Source organism: Phyllopteryx taeniolatus, chromosome 1 (genome assembly GCF_024500385.1).
Source record: "Phyllopteryx taeniolatus isolate TA_2022b chromosome 1, UOR_Ptae_1.2, whole genome shotgun sequence".
Lineage (NCBI taxonomy): Eukaryota > Metazoa > Chordata > Actinopteri > Syngnathiformes > Syngnathidae > Phyllopteryx > Phyllopteryx taeniolatus.
Genome location: NC_084502.1, coordinates 42,627,154 through 42,645,164, shown reverse-complemented (window position 1 = coordinate 42,645,164; position 18,011 = coordinate 42,627,154). Strand labels below are relative to the sequence as shown.

Here is an 18,011-nt window from a genome sequence, read left to right as displayed (position 1 = left end):
AATAGTGGAGGAATTACAACCGTATGTATATATGAATCCCACCTTTTAAGGGACCAAAAGTAATAGGACAAATTAACAATCATAAATCAAACAAACTTTTTAATACTTGGTTGCAAATCTTATGCTGTCAATTGCAGCCAAATGTCTGGAACGCATAGACATCACCAGATGTTGGATTTCATCCCAGGTGATGCTCTGCCAGGCCTCTACTGCAACTTTCTTCAGTTCCTGCTTGTTCTTGGGGTGTTTTCTTGTCAGGTTAGTCTTCAGTAAGTGAAATGCATGCTCAGTCAGCTTCTGGTCAGGTAATTGACTTGGCTATTGCATAAAATTACACTTTCTTTCAAAAGCTATTTTTTTGCTTTTACGGTATGCTTCAGTTCATTGTCCAGCTGCACTGTGACGCACCATAATGAAGAATTCTTTCCTTGGTGAAGAAAAAACCTTCACACACACACACACACACATTGCCTTCACACACATCCCAATATCTATGAAACTGACTGTACTTAATCAGATAATAATAAGATGTAAAATAAATTGTAGATTTACTTTTCAGTCATGACAAGAAACAGGTGTAGACTTGCATGTCCTGGATGATAAGGTTAATTTGTACAATTTAGCTCAGGCCTTTCCCTTTAACATTAAATGTTTTTCTTTTTCTCAGATAACATGGACATATTGTCATGATTGCACAGGTGCGGTTTATTTAAGCCTCTCACTCTCTAACAAAGCGGGGGCAGAAATGAGGGCGTCTTGTTTCCTGGCAGGAACAAAAGCCTTCCATTTCGTCACGTTTTAAAATGCATAGGCGTTTTTAATGAATGGCTTGTTAGGCTACAGCCAGTAAAGAGTGACTAATTTTAACTTTTAGTTTATTAGTAACAAGGTTGGGATTGTATTCAAATCATGGCAAAATTGCAATCCGAATCTATGAATATACAGGAAAAGTTGCATAAACAAATATGATCCAGTATGAGAGCTGGAAAAAAAAATGCAGCAAGCAGTTCCCCCAACACTGAAAGCTGACACTTCAGGCAGTGATCTAACCACATGTGAGATGTGGGGAGGCAGACAAATGAATGTGAGAAACTAGTCACGACTGCATCAGGTGGATTTTTTTCATCAGTACCTTCCATTCATCAAAGATTTACTACCAAATGCTTAAGATTTACATTACATACCTGTGCATGTTAATGTTAGCTGGCAACATAGTAGATAGGCAGTTCACTGGCCCTTTAAGCCTCCTAACCTTACTTCCCCTCCCTTCATAAAAAACCCATGAGATAGTTTTGCAATATGTAGAACATTGCAAACTTACTCCACCCAGAGTGCAGCCTAAAAAATGTGACATGCCAAGACAAGTTGATGTTCTTTCATCGGTAGGGTAATTCCAATTACATTGTTTAGACTTTTTAGTTTTGACTGTTAAACATGCTCGGAAACATCCTGTTCTTAGGGCCATTGTATTGTAAGGTGTGGGAACAGAAGTATCCAAATGGGACCAATGGAGAGCTTCCTGTAAATTGTATTTTCTTGTTTGCAATCTACTGTTTGTTGTTTTTCTACATCAAAGAATATACATTAAGTGAATGTAGGTGAAATTCCATACATTACATTGTGGTGGCTGTGGCGCAGTAGGTAAAGCAGGTCGTCCAGTGACTGAAGGGTCACTGGTTTGAATCCCGGCAATGACTGTCTGCATGTCGAAGTGTCCTTGGGCAAGACACTGAACCCCAATTTGCTCCCAGTTAGCCTGGCAGCGCCTTGCATGGCAGCAGTCGCCCACTGGTGTGTGAATGTGAGGCTTTGTAAAGTGCTTTGGGCACTGTGATGGTGTGGATAAAGCGCTATATAAGTGCAGTCCATTTACCATTATGAAGGGTAAATTAAATAATGACATATTTTCCAAATTATTGACTTTGACCCAAATGTGCTTAGTGTGTACAGGATAACAATATATACTTCATACATACATACATACACGCACACACATATATATATATATATATAGAGAGAGAGAGAGCAAGAGAGAGAGGGAGAGAGAGAGAGGCGGGATACACCCTGAACTGGTCGCCAGCCAATCGCAGGGCACTCACATTCACAGTGGAGACAGGCTTGGGCAGAGACACATGGAATGTTGGGTGGATTTTGCGAGATTGAGGGAGCTTCAACTGATTGTATAGTAGATATACAGCAGTTAAATCAATAAATATGATGCAGAATGCGCCTTCTGCTTTTTGCATCCAGCGCATTCCGGTCTTAGGCTCTATCTAGCGCTGTGACGTAACACGAGCCAAACAGCCTGTTCATTCAGTGTTGTGTGCTATTGTTCCATGCTGTTGTTCCCGTCCTTGTATATTTGTTGTCCTATGATTTAGCGATGTCACGACGGTTTATTGTGAGGCATTTGGTTGTAAAAATGATTCAGGCAGTGGCAAGAGTTTTTTTTTGGCTTTCCAAGTGAAAAAGCAATACATGACCAGTGGATAGGGCAAGTCAATCGACAGGGGAAGAAACGTGGTCAGGTATGGGGGCCTAGAAAGCATTCCAAACTCTGTGCTGATCACTTCGAACCGGTATGTTTTGAAAAAGACTTAGCAGAAAGCATTGGATACAGAAATAGAGGCTGAAACCAGCTGCAGTGCCAACTAATTTTCCTACGGCCATCGGGACTGCCAGCAACAAAACTAAATCTCGCAGCCGCCACGGTGCAGCGGCGAAGCAGCACAGACAACAGGTGAGGATTTGCTTGTAGATACCTACGTCTCTATTGTGGTTACTATGCACTTGGGAGTAGGAAAAAAAGACACACGCAGTACTTTTCAGTACTGTCGTCTGTACGTTTGTCTATATGACAAGCCAACAGACACGGCAAAGACTTTCTGTGCGGCGTGTTATAACGCTATTCGAGCGAGGGGCACACAATATATAGGAATACTGCATACTATGTAAATGTTTGTGCCATGCCACTGAAACATATATGAATATATAATACGTATAGCTGTGCTAAAAAATATTGGCACTCAAGCCATGACTGTATAAAAAGACATGCTTTTGACATACCGTCACATCGACCCAATGGCCTCTCTTTTTCTGTTGTACAGCTGCTACTTGGCTGCTCGTCGTCGTCACCGTCAGGTTCTGAGCTCCTGATCGGCTCAAACATGTACGGTTTGATGATGGCAAGTTCAGTGGGTGCTCCTGTACGTCGAAATCCTCCTCATATTCCGACACGTTGCTCGCCATTGCGCATAGAGTGTAGCGCACTGTGTTTGTTAATTGCAACGTCACGTCTGGTAGCCCTTGCGGTGGATAGAGTAACCCGTCGCTTTACATTAGTCCTTCCATACCTGGGAGGAGAACTGAGGACCTCGGTCCGAGACGATGTCAATGGGGATGCCGTATATTTTAAATACATGCAGGACAAGGAGGTTAGTGGTCTGAAAGGTAGAAGGCAACTTGGGAAAGGGTATGTAATGGACACACTTGTAGAAATGATCATTGATGGTTAGAATGATGGTGTTACCTTCTGAGGGGGGTAAATAATTGCGAGAGAGGGCGTCAGGCTTGCTGTTGTGGGAACCAGGGTGGAAGGAGAGGCTGAAGTTGAAACGGCTGAGAAATAAAGCCCAGTGAGCTTGTCGGGGGTTCAAACGTTTGCCGGAACGGAGATAGGTGAGATTTTTGTGATCGATCCATATAACAAAAGGCGAAACGGTCCCCTCAAGCCAATGCCTCCATTATTCCCAGGCCCAGACGATGGCCAGCAGCTCACGATTCCCCACGTAGTAATTCCTTTCAGATGGGGACAGGCGACGGGAAAAGAAGGCACAAGAATGCAATTTCTGGGATTCGGGGTCCCGCTGGGTGAGGATGGCCCCGCCCCAGTGTCGGAGGCGTCAACCTCCACAACAAACTGGCAGGGGTATTGCGATCAGGGCCAAGGATACACGAGGGAACAGTCATACGGGAAGGAGAGCTGGGAGAGGTGTTGGTTTGGCTTAGCACGGCGCTCTTGGGTCGTGGTGAGCCCAGTCTTTTGGTTTTATAGAGCAGGTGGCAATGAAATGACTTGGCTGTCCACAATAAATACATAAAAGTTGGTTGAAACGGCGCTGACGTTCCTGAGGGTCTAGTTTGGTCGTGCTGAGTTGCATGGGTTCCTCTAATGTAGTGGGGGATGATGAGTCGGGAGTTCAGGATGCAGCGGAATGGCTAGCGGTTCTATGCCCGCAGAGGACGCTAACCCTCTCTCTCTTGCTCTTTCCCGTAGGCGATTGTCCAGTCTCATAGATAACGAAATTAATTCTTCAAGTGATGTGAGCTCGTCTTTGAACAGTTCTGACTGTCCCTTAATAAAAATACCCCTTAACGCAGCGTTATCCCACTCGCAGTCACCCGCTAGAATTCTAAATTCAATGGAATATGAAGCCACGGAACGAGAGTCCTGAGTAAGACCAAGGAGGTGACGAGTGGCTTTCCTGCCCTTGGCGGGGTGGTGGAATACGTTTTTAAGTTCAGCTGAAAAGGACTCGAAAGAAGCAAGTACCGGGGAGGAATTATGCCAGAGCACGGTCGCCCATTTCGCAGCTCTTCCCCGTAGGAGGTTGGTAATGAATGGTACTTTGGATTTCAACGGTTGCATATCAAAAACAAGGGTGCAATTTAAAAGAAATTGGCCACATGAACCTAGGTCCCCCGAGTAGGGTTCGGGAGGAGAGGCTCTTTGTATGGTAGAAGGTGTTGGTCGGAGGCTGCGAGCTCGGAAGGATTACTCACAGGAGGGCTGTTGGAGTGCATCTGGGAGGATATGAGAGATACTTGCTGGGAGAGGGTGCGTAAGGAGTTCATAATTCTGCGGAGAACTTCGTCTTGTCTGTCAATGTGGGAGCCTTGGAGGGCGAGTGCTTTCCCCAACGCCTCCAGGGTTGCTGGGTCCATGTTGGCAAGAGTATTCTGTCGCGACAGGTAATCGTATGAATGTTAGGACTGGACCCAAAAGAAGGCGGAGGCAGAGAATATTGATGAGAATGGTTTATTAAGTAATTGCTCAGTGGGTAGGATATCCGAGGGGCGATGGTGGTCAGTTGGAACAGGGAAGGTGTAGGAAGCGAAAGCATGGGCAGGTGGAATAGCTTGGCGGCGTGGCTGGCGCGGACAGCGAGGCCGGAGACACGGAAGGAGCACTGGAGACGGAGAAGAACACAAGAGGGTAAGTACGATTGCGGGAAGTCGAGTAACTTACACGAATGTTGGCCTGTGTACCACGGATGAATGTCAATACTCTGGCGCTGAATTCCTGTATCTGGCATGCTTAAATGCAGGCAATGATGAGACATTAAGACATTTTTTTGAGCCTCTGACTCTATATCTATGTGCCAAATGTTTAATATTTGTTTAAGTGCAGTTTTTTCAAGAGCTTGTGTCTGATTTATTTATATATTTTATTTATCTATGATATTTATTATTCTACATTACAATGCCAATGTTCAACGTTCTTTATAATTGAAAGTTAATTGTTCCTAAAACGGATGTACTAGAATTACACTCGATAGTATCATTATCTCAGTGGCATAAAAACGCTTATCAACGATACTATTGTTTATTGTAATAGTTTTGGGGAAAATATAACATCCTAAAAAATTTGCTTTCGTGGCCGGCTGAAACATATATTGAGAGAGAGAGGGAGCAATGAATACACCCTGAACTGGTTGCCAGCCAATCGCAGGGCACATACAAACAAACAACCATTTGCACTCACATTCACACCTACGGGCAATTAATGCATGTTTTTTTTTGGGATATGGAAGGAAACCGGAGTGCCCAGAGAAAACCCACGCAGGCACGGGGAGAACATGCAAACTCCACACAGGCGGGACCAGGGATTGAAACCGGTACAAAAATATGGTACAAATTGTACAAATAAAAATCGACAATATAGCGGGACTGCAAAGCAATATCCGTCATATAGCGAAGGATTACTGTATCTTTACTCTGTGATGATAGGTTTCAGGCACTCATTGTTCCAGGGCTCATTGTCTCCAAAATTGTGTGTGAATGTGTGTGTGTGTGTGTGTGTGTGTGTGTGTGTGTGTGTGTGTGTGTGTGTGTGTATATATATATATATATATATATATATATATATATATATATATATATATATATATATATATATATATATATATATATATATATATATATATATATATATATATATATATATATATATATATATCGTGTGTGTGTGAATGTTTAAATCTTGGCAGAGGTCTGTTAAACACTGACTGTGATCGTTCAACCTGCATTCTGCAGCTAGGTTCTAATGACTTCTCGCCTGACCCAGATACTGTAATAAGGGAGGAATCCGGCCAAAGCAGAGCACATGAGCACAACTCTCACGGTCTTAAAACCATCCTCAGGTGGGCTAAGCTGGCATAAAAGGTGATTTTAATTAGTCCTACAGTTAGCATGTTAACAAGACGAATATAACAAAATCCTGGTTCCAAATGTGCAGCAAAGTCATTTGTTGTCTTGTCATGTACAGCTGCTCCCAATGAGGGGAGGAAGAGGAGGTGGTTGGTGGAGGGTCAGGTGTTAACTTGACAGACAGACATCACATGGTGTGAGTGGCACTGGCTGAGGTCAATATACAGACTAGCTTTCATCACTGACTCTGTTAAAAAAAACTAAAGTAATTAGGTAAGGGAGCATATTTATTCACTTATGTGAGTGTTCAAAATGGCCCCGGCATTCCTCACTTTGAGGCAGTAGAGACATGACTACGAGTAAGGACATATAAATAATAATGAAACATTATCATGGAAATAAAAATAACTTGTTCCAGGGTCATCATAAAAGCTTTTTCAATATACAGGCAATTCTAAAGAAACATTTGAACATCTTAACAGTCTTGTTAAAAACAATAAACACCAGATTTAACTCTCCTTCTGCATCCCCTTTGTGTGTGTGTGTGTGTGTGTGTGTAAAAAAAAAGAAAAAAGAAAAACACTGTTAAGAGTAACATTTAAAATCTATAAAGCACTCTAACTTATTAGCGTGTTATCTTGTCGAGGGCTAGTCCTTCTTTTGATTTATGTTTGGTCACAAAAAGCCACAAAAAAAAAAAAAAAAAAGAAAAATGAACAGATCCTTCCATTACTCACTAAACTGAACCATGATATCTGGCCTAAAGCCATGTATGAGACAGTTCCACCATTTTTGTAACTACTGAAGTGTATTTTTCCCCCAAAAATGTAGGATGGCCTCAACTTCATAGGTTCCACTATCTTCTATTGTGAAATGTTTTAGAATTCCTACCAATTCACTGTGGTTCCATAAACACTGTGTTGATGAAGGTTTAGGGAGCTAAAGACAGTTTTCCCTGTGCTGTAAAATAAGATCTCTCGTCATCTGTCAATTGCAGACAGCTTAAACAGAGAGCGTGAGACTGTTTTTCACCATCTTCGTGGAACTGGGCAAGCTACTCATCTGTACTGTTTGAGAAATGGGTGAGTTTAGATGAGCCTATGTGATACAAGTGACACCACAATACAAGCGAGAATGGGCATCCAGCGCCGTGATGGAGTGGTGCCATTAAACAGCCAAAGTGTGATAGGGAACTCAAGTGAGCTGTTGAGGTCACTGCTTTCACATCCACACACATCCCCCATCCCGTTATATTATTTCCCTTCAGGAGCAACTGGGATGGAATGCTTGGATCAATAGGTCTAAACTGGTGGTGTGTTGTCACCTCTGCCTCCTAACCTCCTCCTCACGCCTTCCGCAATCAGTCATGCGCAGGTGTTAAATACAGACACAACAATGAGAATAAAGGATGAAGTGAAGAACTGAAGCAGCCACAGAGCTTGGCCATGAGCTTCTTCTAAATTAACTGGTTTGTTTTACTTACATCATATAATGTTGGTGTTTAAAGGAATAATAAAATGTTTGATGTTTGATTTTCGACACTGCGACTTTGCAACATTTCACCTTCAAATTAACTAAGATAAACTTGAGGAAACTTACATTATGTGCAATATATAAAAAAGGAGATAATGCCGCTGTCATTAAACTCTTGACAGGTCATGTTTCGACAGGTTTATGGCTATGTGACGTCATTATGGCTTCCTCTAGCACTCATAAAACAATAAAACCAGGACTTTAAAGGGTTGTAAAACAAGAAAACTGGTAGTTCTTTGAACTACCAGGTCCAAGCGGTCACCTGGCACTTTAAATGGTTAGAAAACAATTAAATTCGTTATTCAAAGAATTGTAAAACAATAAAAGTATCACGTGCTATAAAATATGGCGTTTCAAAGGGTTGTAAAACAATAAAACTGGCGCTTCAAAAGGTCATGCGAGGTCATCCTCAGAGCACGTTGAGCATGTCAGGACAGGGAACAAAGGGGTTGACATAGGGTCAGTTGGAGGAGTCTATCAGCTTTCAGCTTTCGGGTTGGATCCATGCACCTGTGCATTCTTAAAAGAATACAACCGCTACTTTTGGGTGTTGTAAAACAGCACAGGCTACAATACGTGCAGGACAACAGGGGCACAATACCTTGTAATACTTGCATCCGTGCATTTTCTATGTATAGGGCCTGTCCTTGTTAGGGTCGCTGGCAGTTTCGAGCCTACAATGTATCCCAGCTAACATTGGGTGAGAGGTGGGGTACACCCTGGACTTGTCACCAGCGAATTGCAGGGCACATAAAGACAAACAGCTATTTGGACTTAAATTTATCCATATGATCAATTTAGTCTTTAATAAACCTAAAATGTGTCTTTTTTTGGTTTGTTTTTTGGGGGGGAGCAAGCCAGAGTACTTGGAGAAAACCCACACAAGCATGGCAAGAACATGAAAACCCCACACATCAAAACCAGAGCTGAGCTTTGAACCTTGAACTTCAGAACTCTAAGGCAGCCACTGTGTTGTATCACTTGTAGTACTGTACTTCTCTAAACAATGGGAACTAAACAGTACTTGAAACATGGCTTAAAAATCCATTCCTTAGTTCAGTGCTGCCCTCTAGGAGTGCTGCACATGAGGGACATGGTGATGTTCGCAGGAATGTATTCAGAATCAAAATCAACTTTATTTGCCAAGTATGTAAAAAACACACGAGGAATTTGTCTCCGATAGTTGGAGCCGGCGGCACGGTGGACGACTGGTTAGAGCGTCAGCCTCACAGTTCTGAGGACCCGGGTTCAATCCCTGGTCCCGCCTGTGTGGAGTTTGCATGTTCTCCCCGTGCCTGCGTGGGTTTTCTCCGGGCACTCCGGTTTCCTCCCATATCCAAAAAAAAACATGCATTAATTGCCCCTAGGTGTGAATGTGAGTGCGAATGGTTGTTTGTTTGCATGTGCCCTGCGATTGGCTGGCAACCAGTTCAGGGTGTACCCCGCCTCCTGCCCGATGACAGCTGGGATAGGCTCCAGCACGCCCACGACCCTAGTGAGGAGAAGCGGCTCAGAAAATGGATGGATGGATGGATGGATAGTTGGAGCCGCTCTAGTATGACAATAGACAGCCATTTTGACAACATAAAAAACATAAAAACACACTATGGAGAGTCACTGAGCAATGAGAGGTTATTGGTAATGTGTTTAGGAATGAACTACCTTAGAATTAGTGCACCTCTTGCATTGCCACTGGATGGACTAGTTGGGTAAATTTTTGCACTGAGCAGATAGAGTTGACAAATTTCAATTGTAGTCATATGCATTATGTTACTTTATGCCACCAATGTTTTCCTCTCTTCGCTATATGTCTGATCTGCGCTGTGGGTTTCGTCTAGCCCGCTGACCTCTCGTTTCTCTCCTCTCCTTGCCATCTGCTCCCTGGCTTGGTCTGCTTGGTCGGAGCCCGAGCCTTGAGTGACTTTACACATGTGATGTATAGGAGGGTCCTTATGCTAATGTAACTTCAGTGCAAAGATCAAACTCAGATTTGTTGGGATTTTAAATAAATAGTTCCCATTGGAATTAATAGAAATTGAATGAATTTGTTTCACAGTCAATCTGTCTCCATCATAAAATGTTTAACTGTACAGGCCATGTTTTTAAGTAACATTTTATCATTCTCAACTGTCATATAAATATAAAGAACCTGATTAATAATAATACAAAAATAATATTATATTATGTATTTATATATTATAAACTTTGATAGTGAGTGACAGACGAGGGAGTAAGAGTGTCCCAGTAGTGTGTATGAGAGCGATTCAATAGTAAGTGTGAGAGGTAATCCTGAATTATGTCCCTAACAGCCCCACATATGAGTCTCTTCACATAAAGACTAAATGCAGCTCTTTTAGTTTATTAATTTTGTCGCGTTATGACTCGATTTTGTAAGTCAGAACACGCCCTCGCCCAGCGATTCCCAATTAGTGTCCTGTGAATCCTGGCGCATTATAATTTCCCCTAATGGGTAGGAAAATTATTATTCATTCACTCCAAATAATGGCGGTATGTTGAGCAAGTGATTAGCACATCTGCACCACAGTTCTGAGGTTAGGGGTTCAAATCCAGGCTCTGGCTTTCCCGTGTTATGTTTGCATGTTCTCCCTGTGCTTGCGTGGGTACTACGGCTTCCTCCCACATAACTTATTTGAAGACTACATTTTCCCTAAGTGTTAATTTGAGTGTGACTGGCTGTTTGTCTATATGTGCCCTGCGAATATCTGGTGACCAGTTCAGAACTGAGATGTAGCACATGGTGGAAATATGGTTTAAAGAAACCTCTCTCAAAGTTAAAGACATTCCCATCATGCACTACTCAAAGCATCTGAGAGCATCAGAGTAAAGCAGACAAAGCAGGCCTCTCTGATTAGCATGAATCAGCTTAAGATGTCAAGCCAACCACCCGTGGCCACCAGGAAACACACCCTAACACCTCCCCTCCTTCATCTCCCCTCCTCTCCTGGAGTGTTGCTGAATCTCCGTTGTGCATTTTGTTTGGCTGGAACGGTGGCTCCATTTCATCTCATGTTGTGAGGGGAAGGCGGGAGGAGACTTCTCGTGGCTGTCTGTCTGCTTGCATTCCTCCGATGAGCCCGCAAGTCTCCTTAAGAAGTCATTAGAAATCCACCAAGGGAAATCCAGTACCTCCAATCCTGAACCCACTTTACAGTAAACTAGGCCTTTCCCTTCTCCCTAACTTCAAACTGAGCTGCTTGGCAGCCAAAAGCAATTAAGCCTATAAGGGAAGTCATGGATCACTCCAGGTCTTGCAAGGTAGGGGCCCAAAAAACAAACAAACTGAAAGTCAATTAAAACGAGGGGGAGGTGGTTGCTCTGCTATGGTTCCACAGATTTCAAAGGGAGCACATGGGATTGCTCCAACCATCTGGAACGTTGCAGAATAACAAGGCTAAAAATCCCGATGGGTCTTCCTGAACATCTTGGATCATCCCATTGGGAAGCAGCTGAAAGATCGTTTGTAGGTCACATTTTAGATTTTACCGAGAGGAACCAGAAAATCGAAGAAACACTCATCCTGTCCAAAATCTCGCAGTTGCAAAATGATTCAAAATTCCCCTAGGCCACAAATAAGAAATGTGTGCGATTACTGACTTAATATGTTGCCATGCGCCAGAAACTCAGTTAGTTTCTTCCAGCAGCCATGTGGAGGAAGCACAGTCTATGCTTGTCTCAGGGAACATACTAAGGTCAACATTATTTAAAGGGGGCATATTATGTAATGTTGATTTATTTGTTTGTATGCAAATAGTTTGGTCTTCGGAGTGCCTGCCTACCTATCAAGCGGGAAATTACGGAACCAAGTAGCTCTTGTTGTGAGCTGCCCATACTTAAAAAATATTTCTGTAAGCAAGCCATTCTGAATTTTGCCCAAATTGTGACGTAGCTAATTTACATCATACTGCCCCCTCGACAGCTAATATCTGTCATTTTGATGTGGAAAACAGGGAAGGAAAGATTAGCATTCACTAACAGGGTTATCGGCCTTTGCTTCTGAAAACCTGCACCTCAATCTTTGGTGACGTTATCGACCTGAGCCCAGGGTGTATTTGTGTTTGGCGAAGTTTCTGCTGCATGCGCCACTAGCACTGATCTGTGCCTCTAATTGGCCACGGGATTAATAAAGTATCTATCTGTCCATCCATCTATCCACCTATCCATCCATCCATCCATCTATCTATCTATCTATCTATCTATCTATCTATCTATCTATCTATCTATCTATCTATCTATCTATCTATCTATCTATCTATCTATCTATCTATCTATCTATCTATCTATCTATCTATCTGTCTATCTATCTGTCTATCTGTCTATCTATCTACAATTGCAAAACCCACTCTGAGTGTTACAAGTGGATGTTAAATGTATTGTAATTCTTTATCCATTGTGTATTTTGATTGAAGAATGTTAGAGACCTTTTATTAATACACCTGGTAAATTCTGGTTTAAAAAAAAAAAAAGAAAATGTCCTTGAATGTGTTCACTTGTCACAACATTAGGAATGTCTGTGTAATGTTTATGTGCTTATGTCATTTTTTTGGAGAATTTTTCTCCACTTTGCTTTGAGGATTACAATGTTATGCTCATTGCTGGGCACAATTTCAAGGTCCCCAATACTGTAGTTCAAACGTATGGTGATGTTTTAATCAACTTGTCAAAAGCACTAAAAGGCTCTAAAAGCACTAGTTCGCATTTAAATATTGATAGATTAATCTCAACAACCGGACCTCAATCTTGCATCCTTTTCCTCCTAAGTCTCTTTCTGGCCTATTGCGGCTGTCACTCACACGGGCGTGCTTCAAAGGGGAAAAAAATGTGAGGAAATGGAATATTGTTCTGGGTCTGTCTCACGCAACATCCTAGATGTTCTCACCCTAAAATGTATCTGATTAAGTATTGTCATCAACTGAGAGTTTCACTACATCCCTCTTGTCATTTATCATTCATTATTAATGTGTCCTTCATAAATATTAAAATCAGGAGGAAAAAACATTTTGAAAAGCAGTGAGTTAAAAAAAACTTCAATTGAACATCTGTGTTCAAATACATACATACTGTATATCTATCTATCTATCTATCTATCTATCTATCTATCTATCTATCTATCTATCTATCTATCTATCTATCTATATATATATATATATATATATATATATATATATATATTTATTTATACAGCCACCCATTTTCTATAGCACTTATCCTCATTAGGTTTCACAGGTGATCTGGAGCCTATCCCAGCTGACTTCAAGTGAGGGGCGGGGTCCACCCTGGACTGGGGTTGGGCATCGAGAATCGAGAACCGATTGGAACCGGGACTAACATTCCGGTACTCCCAAAATTGTTCAAATTAAAAAATTTCGGTTCCCAGTTTCAATGCCTACAGTCCGCCGACCCCGGACAAGCAAGTGCCAAAACCCGACAAACAAGCGTCAAAAACCAACGAAGAAGAACGCGCACAAAGACATGCTTGTGCCCAATGCCAGTGGTGAAAAAAAGTGTTAACTATGTTAAAATAAATGTCACCTCAATGCAACACTTGGATTAAGATTATATTGTGCAAAGGAGGCTTTCATGATGTGTGGAAGTCTGACGTGCTCCCTCCTGCTCCGAGCCGCAGCCGACACCACGCGGAACTTCAGTCAAGTCAAATTGGGTGAGTGGAACAATACAATACGTCTATGCCAACACTGAGGCAGCTAACAAGTTAAACGGTGGGTTGCACTCTTGCACTGATGGTTTTTAGTTTGTTTTAGTCTTCAAAGCAATGTAAGAGCTGATGACAGACACAAAAACAAAATATAAATTACTTTACCATACTGGAAAGAAAAGAGAAACAGTCGCATTCCAAGCTTAACACTGAACTAAAACTTCTCCAAGGGACAAATTAGCAACTTTACGTCACAGTGAATTGGGACAAAATCCACAAAAACGTTGTCTCACAGTATGACAAACACTAACCTTGTGTTTCATCGGTGGGTAGGTAAAGGAATTAACGTTTTACAGAGCATTTGGTTCCATCCATTACTCATTTTCGTTTTACTTTCGTTTTTACCGGTGTCGTGTGAAGTTATTTTTTGTGCCAAAATGCTGAGTTCTGGTGCCAACCCTTCAAAATAAAAGGCTACATTCTTAACACAGGAAGTCAAGTTATATAAACCATTTGACGCGATAAAACATCCACCCATTTTCTGTACCGCTTATCCTCACTCGGGTCGCAAGCGTGTTGTTACATAAATTCCGGTTAATTAGTAGGAGATGTTGCAAAACACAGACGGTCCTCTGGAATGGCTGACCTGAATCAGATAAATCACATGACATGAGAATAATCTTTATTACAATGGTCTGGCAGTGTAGTTGTTAAAAGAGCTGATGCTTTCGGTTCCATAAACTAAAATCATGATGACCAGAATCATATATAAGCATCAGCTTACCTACACCATGTCTGTATATCTTAAAAGAGACGACAATGCCATTTTTCATAGATTTCAAAAGCTAGGTGCACAGTAGTAATGTTAAGTAGTGAAACTAGCAGACACAGCAGCAACAGCTTGACTCTATGAAACATGATAGCGAGATGTTGTGGCACCGCTTGGACAAATCTGAGACAATTGTTCCACACCGGTGGAGACCCAGATCTGTCACATCTATGAGGTTATTTTTTGGAGAACGCTTATCTTTTCAAATTCCGTGGATGCAGAGATGTCCTCGTGGCTGAGCATTTTTCCTCTGCGAAAAATTTCCCTGTCAGGTTGTGTAAACATGACATTCTCGTCCCCGTTCGCAAGCACTCAAACACACATACATACAGTATACATGCCTTGTGGTTACCACCATAATGGGAGGCGGGGTGATACTTTTTGTGTCATCGCTCATCTGATTTTATTAACTTAAGATAGATATTCTAATATCATATTCATTTATCTGATCCAGACTGCATGATCACTGGATGGTTGCAAGTGGTTGTCACATCTGTCTCAGTTTTAAGGTTCTGAGTTGGAATGTTGGCTACAGCCTTCCTGTGTGGAGTTTGCATGTTTTCCCCGTGCTTGCGTTGTTTTTGTTGTTGTTTTTGTTTTTTGGGGTATTTTCCTCCTCCCACATTCCAAAACATGCATGTCATGTAAGGTTCATTGAAGACTTAATTGTCCAAAGGTGTGACTGTGAGTGTGCATGGTTGTTTGTCTATATTTGGCCTGTGATGGGTTGGCAACCAGTCCAGGGTGAACCCAAACTCTCACCCAATTTCAGCTAGGATAGACCCTAATGAGGTTAAGCAGTATAGAAAATGGATAGTTGGACTTGTACATCTCAGATATACATAATTCATACCCTGATCAACTTTTGAGTCAAATTTTTTATTCAGTGAATGAGTATCTTTTAGCTGAAACGTACACAAGCAAGTGGCTGCAAGCCATATGAAGAAAGGTTCAAGAAATGAAATGATAATTGCTATTAAAATATAATTTTTATTTTTTTTTACATTTTGACAAGTTCCATGTTTAAAATATTTCATACCCTTTCTGAAAAATCGAATTAAAAACTTAAATTAAAAACTGAAAAATATTTTTCATAAATATATTCTTTGCACTATTCTTTGTCACTTTCTGGTTTTAGTCCCATTTCAACAGATAAAATGTACTTTTTCTTTTGAGGTGTGAATAATGTTGAGCTCAACTGTACAGACGTACTGTAGATCACTGGATTGTGCTTGTGTCAGATCTCATTGAAATATACGCTGGATGGCACTCCCACTTCAGATTGTTTTTTTATATTGACCCTAATGTGATAAAGGTCAAGTCGACGTCGGGTAGTAGCCGATGACGTCATTAATATTTTTTTAATACAATACATTAAAAACAACCACAGGAGGAAGGAATGCTATGCAAAAGCTCACAATTCGTCTGTGACCATCAGAAAAGACAGACTTAAGATGACTGTATTTTCTATTTGGGTTCAGATGAAATAAACAAGAGCATCACTGTAACGTGAAATCTGCAAATAGTGATTTAAGGATTTGTTATTTTTTTTACTTTCCACCCTGTAGGTGAAATAAATAAAAAAGCTTTCTGCTACAATGCTCGACATTTTATTTTTGCGAAAAATCCATTGCATTACAGTTTACTTGAAGTTTACCCAACATTTTGCACCATTTACAGCATAAAAGCTTTCCGGCCAGCTGTGTTGAGCATAATCCAGCAGCAATTGTCAGAAATACTCAACTGAACAACAGTATTTCTGCATTTCGGCAGGCTAGCAGCGTTTTGTGTCTAGCCACCAGAACAATGAGTGGCCGTCATGTTGTGACCCAAAAACAGAGTGACTGGTGTGGCTGCAGAGGCCACATGTGGGCAGGTGTTGTCGCCAAGCAAGTGGTTAGAGGCGGAATGATGGCAGGCCGCCTCAGGGAGTCATGCTGCAGATGTGCGTGGACAGGACTGTCGCTGTTGTCACTCCCTTTACACCACATGAACACTGATGCTCATAGAAAGGAAATTCTGTATTCAACATACATTCCATATATAGCAGGGATGGTAAAAATCACTAGTATGTATCAATGCATCGTCATCAGTCTAAAACGAATGGGCCCAACAAAGGATTTTAGATTTCAGATTATTGTTTGTAGAGGGAATACAACTAATTTCCTCCTTTCCTGCATTTTTTTCTGTCTGCAGAGTATAATTGCATTTTGCTTCTCTGCTGATTTACTGAAAAGTGAGTTTTCTCTTCTCCTTTTTAATGGGTTGGAGTGAGCCACAGATGAAAGTGAGCAGTGGCATATTCCCCTAGGAGCCTTGGAAATTCTACCTCACCTGGAAACTGCTGTGCTGACTACGAAAAGCATTCATTCATGTCTTACAGTATATAATGCAACTAATCCATCCATCCATTTTCTGAGCCGCTTCTCCTCACTAGGGTCGCGGGCGTGCTGGAGTCTATCCCAGCTGTCATCGGGCAGGAGGCGGGGTACACCCTGAACTGGTTGCCAGCCAGCCAATCGCAGGGCACATACAAACAAACAAACATTCGCACTCACAGTCACACCTAAGGGCAATTTTAGAGTCTCCAATTAATGCATGTTTTTGGGATGTGGGAGGAAACCGGAGTGCCCGGAGAAAACCCACGCAGGCACGGGAGAACATGCAAACTCCACACAGGCGGGGCCGGGGATTGAACCCGGGTCCTCAGAACTGTGAGGCTGACGCTCTAAGCAGTCGCCCACCGTGCCGCCATAATGCAACTAATGTTATTTTTAAATAGATTAAACATCACCTGACCATAGCAATTAGCAGTTATTTGTATCAGACAACAGGAGAGATGTGGCTGAGACCGAGGGTCGCCATTTCAGCAGCGTTGAGTGTCACAACAGCGTAGTCCCAGAATGATACACATGTAGCTGACACGTGAAATATGGCTTTTCAGGACCTCATTATGACGCAGTGAGTGTCACTGACAGTGTCACTTGAGAGTAGCTGCAGCCTGAAGCTATTTCATGAGGAATAATATGAGGTGCAGCAAGAAAACTCATCTTGTGTGCAGAGGTGGGAAGTAACAAAGTACAAAATCTTTGTTTACTGCATGGGAAGTTTTTTTTACTTTTGTTAGATGCCTCCCCTGACCGCACATCCCTGGAAACGGCATCTGTACTTCTATTTTAGTATAGGACGTGAGTACTTTTGCCACCTCTGCTAGTGTGTGATTGGATTCCTGATTACCTTGACCCAAATCAGGTTATACAGTGTTCCCTCGCTATATCTTGGTTCACGTATTGCAGATATAGTGCATTGTGGATTTTTTTCATTTTTTTTTCATATTTATATCATACATAATTCGCCATATCCTGGGATTTTGAGTGTATGCTGTAATTTGTTTGTGGTAAAAAAAATCAAAAAAAAAAACATTAATGCTGTAAAAAAAAAATAATAATTAAAACACATTACAAGAAATAAAATACTACTGTGCATTACTGTATGTTTAAGAGTTTAAAGGGTCTTTAAGAGTATAGAAAGTGTATGTAAGACTAT

At 41.6% G+C, this 18,011-nt stretch overlaps 2 long non-coding RNA genes across 2 annotated transcripts in view; both read right to left on the bottom strand.

The window, feature by feature from the left end:
- LOC133488892 (uncharacterized) overlaps window positions 1-4,140 on the bottom strand; it is a 41,280-nt gene extending 37,140 nt beyond the window's left edge. The window contains exon 1 of the long non-coding RNA XR_009791770.1: window positions 3,067-4,140. This is a non-coding gene — a long non-coding RNA (uncharacterized LOC133488892). The remainder of the gene's footprint in view (window positions 1-3,066) is intronic.
- An 882-nt stretch (window positions 4,141-5,022) lies between these two features.
- LOC133488885 (uncharacterized) lies at window positions 5,023-14,798 on the bottom strand. The gene is made up of 2 exons (XR_009791768.1): window positions 13,948-14,798; window positions 5,023-5,189 (listed from the first exon to the last, which is right to left on the bottom strand). It is a non-coding gene; the product is annotated as an uncharacterized LOC133488885 (long non-coding RNA).
- Window positions 14,799-18,011: the final 3,213 nt, after the last annotated feature.